The sequence below is a fragment of the Oryctolagus cuniculus genome, chromosome 5 (genome assembly GCF_051225735.1).
Source record: "Oryctolagus cuniculus isolate XC-2025 breed Fujian yellow rabbit chromosome 5, ASM5122573v1, whole genome shotgun sequence".
Classification (NCBI taxonomy): domain Eukaryota; kingdom Metazoa; phylum Chordata; class Mammalia; order Lagomorpha; family Leporidae; genus Oryctolagus; species Oryctolagus cuniculus.
This window is the reverse complement of record NC_142871.1, coordinates 87753421-87759420: the sequence shown is the minus strand read 5'-3', so window position 1 is coordinate 87759420 and position 6000 is coordinate 87753421.

Below are 6000 nucleotides of genomic sequence, written 5' to 3'. Positions count from 1 at the left end.
AAAAAGAGAAAGAATCAACCAAATGAAGAGACAACCGAGTGGGAGAAAGTATTTTCAAACTACTCACCTGACAAAAGAGTAACATCCAGAATAGACAAGCACTCAAAATTTCAGCAAAAAAACTAAACAATCAAGCTAAAAAATGAGCCATGAATCTAGATATTTCTCAGAAGAAAAAAGTAGAAGTGGCTAACAAATGCATGAAAAATGTTCAATATCACTAGCCATCAGGGAAATGCAAACCCAAACCACGATGAAGTATCATCTCACTCCAGTAAGAGTGGCCATAAGAAAAAAAAAAAAAAGATACAAGACAAAACCAAAAACCAATAAATACCTCTGGGGATGTAGAAAAATGGAATCTTTTTTGTTGTAAATGCAAATTAGCACTGCCATTATGGAGGAGAGTATAAAGGTTCTTCAAAAACTAAATCTAGATCCACTATATTACACAGATACTCCACTTCTGGGCATATATTACAAGGAAATGAAATCCGTGTATAGAAGAGATACCTGCATTTCCATATTCCTTGGAGTTTTATTCACCTAGACAAGATATGGAATCAATCTAGATGTCAAAGATAGAAGAATGGATAAAGCAAATTTGGTTTATATACACAATGGAATATTACTCAGCCATAAGAAGTAAAATTCTGACATTTGCAGCAAAATGGTTGTAACTAGGGATCATTATGATAGCTGAAAAAAGAAGATGCAGAAAGACAAATACTTTGAGCTCTCTCTCAAATGTATAACTTACAAAATCTAGTCACGGGCTAGCATTGAGGCAAGTAAGTAATGTGTTTACCTACTGCAGTCCAGATATGTTCTATAAATTTTGTGATTCAACTAATTCACTTTCTCATAGCTCTGTTATAGAAAGTGCTTAGTGTGGGAAAATTACATTTTAAAAAAAATTTAGCTATACCCTTTCACTCTTAGTTCTTGGTTTCTTTTATCTCTTTGTCTCTATTTTGATTTTCTTAAAAATTTATTTATTTGAAAGAGTTACAGATCTCTAGAGAGATCTTCCATCTGCTGGTTCATTCCCCAAGTAGCCACAATGACCATAGCTGAACCAGGCCAAAGCCAGGAGTCAGGAGCTTCATCCAGGTCTTCCACATGGGTGGCAGGGGAATAAGAACTTGGGCCATCTTCTTGCTGTTTCTCTCAGACCATTAGCAGGGAGTTGGATAAGAAGTAGAGCAGATGGGACATGAACCGGCACCCATATGGGATGCTGGTGTCACAGGGGGCAGCTTTATCAGTACCACAACACTGGCGGCTCCTTTGCTCCTTTGATGTTTTGAGCTGTCATTTCTCACTGTGTTTTGTTACAGTAGCATACAATTTAACTGGGGGTGAGGGAGGGGAATATAAAAATCAGGCCCAATGGAAACTGGTATGTTTTAGGTAGTAATCTGCTTCTGTGTTGTTTTCCTGGTCTAAGTTCATACCTGGTCACCAATGTTTCTCTTCTAATCTTAGTACTTCTTTCTGGAACTTGCCACCTGATACGTTATGTATGTGTTTACTTGAAACATCCATCTGGCACATGATCCCATGTTTATTGATAGTGAACACCTTATTTTCCTGAAGCTACTTCTAATACTCTTCGCTATTCTCTAAAGAAATTTAGATCACATATTTAGCATTCATTTTTTTTGAAAGGCAGAGAAAAACAAAGAGAGAGAGAGAGAATATACTATCTACTGGTTCACTCCCAAAGGGCTACTATAGCCAGAGCTGAGACAATCTGAAACTAGAAACCAGGAGGTTCCTTAGGGTCTCCCACAAGGGTGCAGAGGCCCAAGCAATGGGGCCATCTCATGCTGCTCTCCCAGGCACATTAGCAGGAAGCTGGCTAGGAAGTAGAACAGCCGGGGCTCAAACTGGTGCCCATATGGGATGCTGCACTGCAGGCAGCATCTTTACATGCTATGCCACAGAGCTGGCCCCAGCATTCATTCTTTTATTGGAATTTGAAGTTACTTGTAAGGTTTCAATAGAAACAAGACAGCCTTGTATGAGGCTTACTATGTATGGAAATTCTTTGCACATTTAATCTCATAGAAGCTAAGTAGAACCTTTTATTATCACTAGTTTATAGATGAAGAAAATGAGGCACAGGGTGGTTAAGAACCTTGCCTGAGGGGCACACAGCTCTGAAGTGGCAGAGGCAGGAATTGAACCATGTAACTTCAGCATCCCCGCCCTTAGTCACGAGCAACATTGACTTAAAGATCTTTCCGGATTGCATAATTATTATATATTGTCTTCAACTGAGCCAATTTATTATGCTTCTGATGATCTCCCTTTTTGGAGGAACTATTAGAATTATCACCACTCAGTGTGAACATTTGTAACAGAGGCAAGAGCTTTGCCAATTAATCTCAACATTCATAATTTATGGAACAATGGAAGCAAATTATTTCCTGTTTGAGTAATAAAACTACTGAAGCCAAAAGGGAAAAATGTGACTTTATACTCTTAGGGACATTTTCCTAAATATCTTCATTTTTGTATACTGGGCATATTTTTACAAACATTTCTCCAATAACCTCAGAACCAGCCCTGGACAAAATTCTACCACATTTGTGAGCAAATTCTAGGAAGGACCCAGCAACAAGTATATACATAACTACATACATATGTATGTAGAAATTTACAAGCTACAATATCCAGACACCATGAGACTGGGCTCATAATTTTCTCAATGTTGCCAGACTATAGCAACATTTATGATCTGGAGATTTATTGATTTTAGTTTTTATCCCTCTCATAATAGGAAACCACCTTTTAGACCGTTGACCTCCTCTTGCTATAACGAGAGTAGAATAAAGAAATATATTTATGATGCCATTCTTGGAAACAGGCAAGTTTTTTAAGGTGTTATAAAGAAGCGCTGGTGATATAATGACTGTAACAAAGGTTATATAAAACTGCCATTTAACACTTGAAAATAGGGGAGCTTATATTGATTGGATTTTCCCCCAGTCTTGTTATTTAGGTAACTTGACCATGTTTTATATTTGCAACTAGTTATTTAAATAATTGAGTGAGTATGATTTGGAACAGTCTACTCTAGAAATCAAATGTTCTCCAAAGAAAATCCGATATCACAACAGTTCACTGTTTTTGTTTTCTGAGACCAAAATGGATTTTAAGGGGGAATTTTTTTTGGAGAAGGGGAAAAATTGGCTTCCAGATGATGAAGATTTAGAAACAATATATTCAAACTTTTATAATGCCATTTGGAGGAAGGTGATACAAGCAAATATGCAATGTTTGTATTATCTTGAATTCAATGGTATAGTTTATAGCTCTGGGACCTGAACATATATAAGTCACCATACCTCCTTGTGGCTAAATTCTTCTTTCTAAAACAAGGTAATCAAATCTGTCGCCTATTTCACAGAAGTATTTTGATTAAAAATATACACAATATAAATATAAGCTGCTACTATCATTAAGATAATTTTGAAAATATTACATAGCATGTGTTAATATTTGAAAGTTTAAAATATTTTGCATCTATCTTCAGACTAAAAACACTAATGCAATTTGTTTTAATCACATCATTATGTGTAAAGTAAGATATATGCATTTGTCTTTTTAAAAGAGCCGTGAGATGGGACTGACACAGGATAGAAACCCTCCTACTGACACAAGGGTGAGTCTCTGAACTCCCCTCATCCAATCCTCCCAACACATAAACACATTATAGGCCCAGAATTGAGGGCTTCTCCCGAACCGGTCCAAGGGGACAAGGACAGACCTGCTCCTGAATCAGCACATGCTGGTTCTGCATAGACCCCTCCTCAGCCTGCCCCACGTAGAGTCTGCCAGGTCCAGCGCTGGGGTAAACAGTTACCAGGCTATTTTCAAGATAAGCAACCTCTCTGAGTCTCAGTTCCCCCATTTGTGAAATTGAAATAGTGAAAACTAGCTTTGTTGTAAAGATTAGATGAGTTAATCCAGCAGAATTCACAGTGCACAATGCACAGGAGATGCTAAGTGTTTTTACAAACTTAACTGCTCTATTACTTTCAGCCAGTACAACCAGGTTCTTCTAGTGTCAGAAATGTTAACTCATACCCCAGATTCATAGGTTTCAGCTTCATGCATTTTCCTTCTTATAAGCTTGATTCCCACAGAATCCACCAGTCTTCCCAATCACTAGAGCACTTCAGTTGCCCTGTGATTGACTTTCTGTCCTTAAGCCTCACGCCTAGGTTCAAGGTCTCTCTGAACTGCCGATAATCTCTCACTGTTGAAGCTCAGTCAATGACAAGCCCACACCCCCCACCCACTCCTATGTCAATGTGAAAGGCCACCTTAGATTTTGATTTGTTTGAAGTTTTAATTAATTTTGTTCATATCTAATCCATTTTTCTCCCTGACTGACTGCAGAATTAAAAACAACTCACAAACTCCCATTTCCAAGGGCCTCTTCAATAAGATCTCAGCTATTTGTGCTCCCTAACTGCTAGCTACAACCTGGCCTTGGGTGTCTTCAGTCTGTCTCACTTTGCTTCTCCTTAAGTTCAGGCTCAGACTTGGGCATGTTAATATCATAACACAACTTCTCTGTTATGTTATGAATTCCAAAACAGCAATTTTTTCTAGCCTTGCAACTAATTTGAAACTTTAATGGCAAGCTTTTCCAGTCCCAGTTGTACTAATGTGTTTTTTTGACAAGGCACAGGAACTATTTTTAAATCCTCTCTGCAAGACTCCTGCCAATAATCGGATCATTCTAAAGTTACCAAGACTATTACAGGGACATTGGTGTGGAATTTGAGAAATACTCTCCTCAAAAATCATATAGGACTTGTATTACACTTTTGATTGTGTGTATTGTAATTTATATTTTCTCACCAAGAAGGGGATAATCTAAAAAGTCCACTTAAGTAGCAAAGGTCTCCAGTAGCAAAATGTAACTGGAATCCAAATACACACAGATTGCATAGGCATCCATGAACAACAGAATATTTAAGAAGAGTTGGCCTGGAGTCGATCCATTGGAGGCTGGTGTCTTGGCTCTGACACTCACCGGCTACATAACTTGGAAAAGTTGTTTAATCTCTCTAAAACTCAGTTTTCTCATTGTGAAAAGGGTACTACATTTGCATTATTAAAAGATATAAGTAATTGTTATTCAAATCAAATACTTTTGAAACACTTTTTTAAAAAAAATTTGACAGATAGAGTTAGTGAGAAAGAGAGACAAAGAGAAAGGTCTTCCTTCCATTGGTTCACCCCTCAAATGGCTGCTACAGCCGGAGCTATGCCAATCCAAAGCCAGGAGCGAGGTACTTCCTCTTGGTCTCCCATGTGGGTGCAGGGGCCCAAGCACTCGGGCCATCCTCCACTACCTTCTCGGGCCACAGCAGAGAGCTGTACTGGAAGAGGAGCAACCGGGACTAGAACCTGGCACCCATATGGGATGCCGGCACCGCAGGCGGAAGGTTAACCAAGTGAGCCACAGCGCTGGACCCTCTGAAACACTTTTAATGGGGGTCAGGAGAGACCGCCCTCTTAGAGATGTAGCACATTAATCCATCTTCAAGTGATTAATTCTAAATATTAAAAAGATTGAACATGGTCAAAGTTCTATGCTTAAACAGACAGATAAATGAGAGCACCATTGTGTGAGGGGACAACATCTTCTATCTAGAAACAAATCAGGATGCATGAGTTCTATATATGAGGCTTGCAAGTAAATATCAAAAGAGGCATTGGAAATACCTTCCATAACATTGTTTTGACTGTGCCAAGTATGCCTACCAACAATGAAAAATGGTGAAGAGTAGACAGATATTTCATAATAGCCTCTGTAAAATTGATTGTTATTATAATCCTAAGAGGAGAAGAGAAGACACTTTTATGTTGTGGGAAGTATAGGGTAGCTTTTTTGGACTGGAAACTGAGGTCAATTTTCATCAAGTTCCCATTCTATACTCCATGTACTCCCTTAACCTCTCTCATGCTCATCTC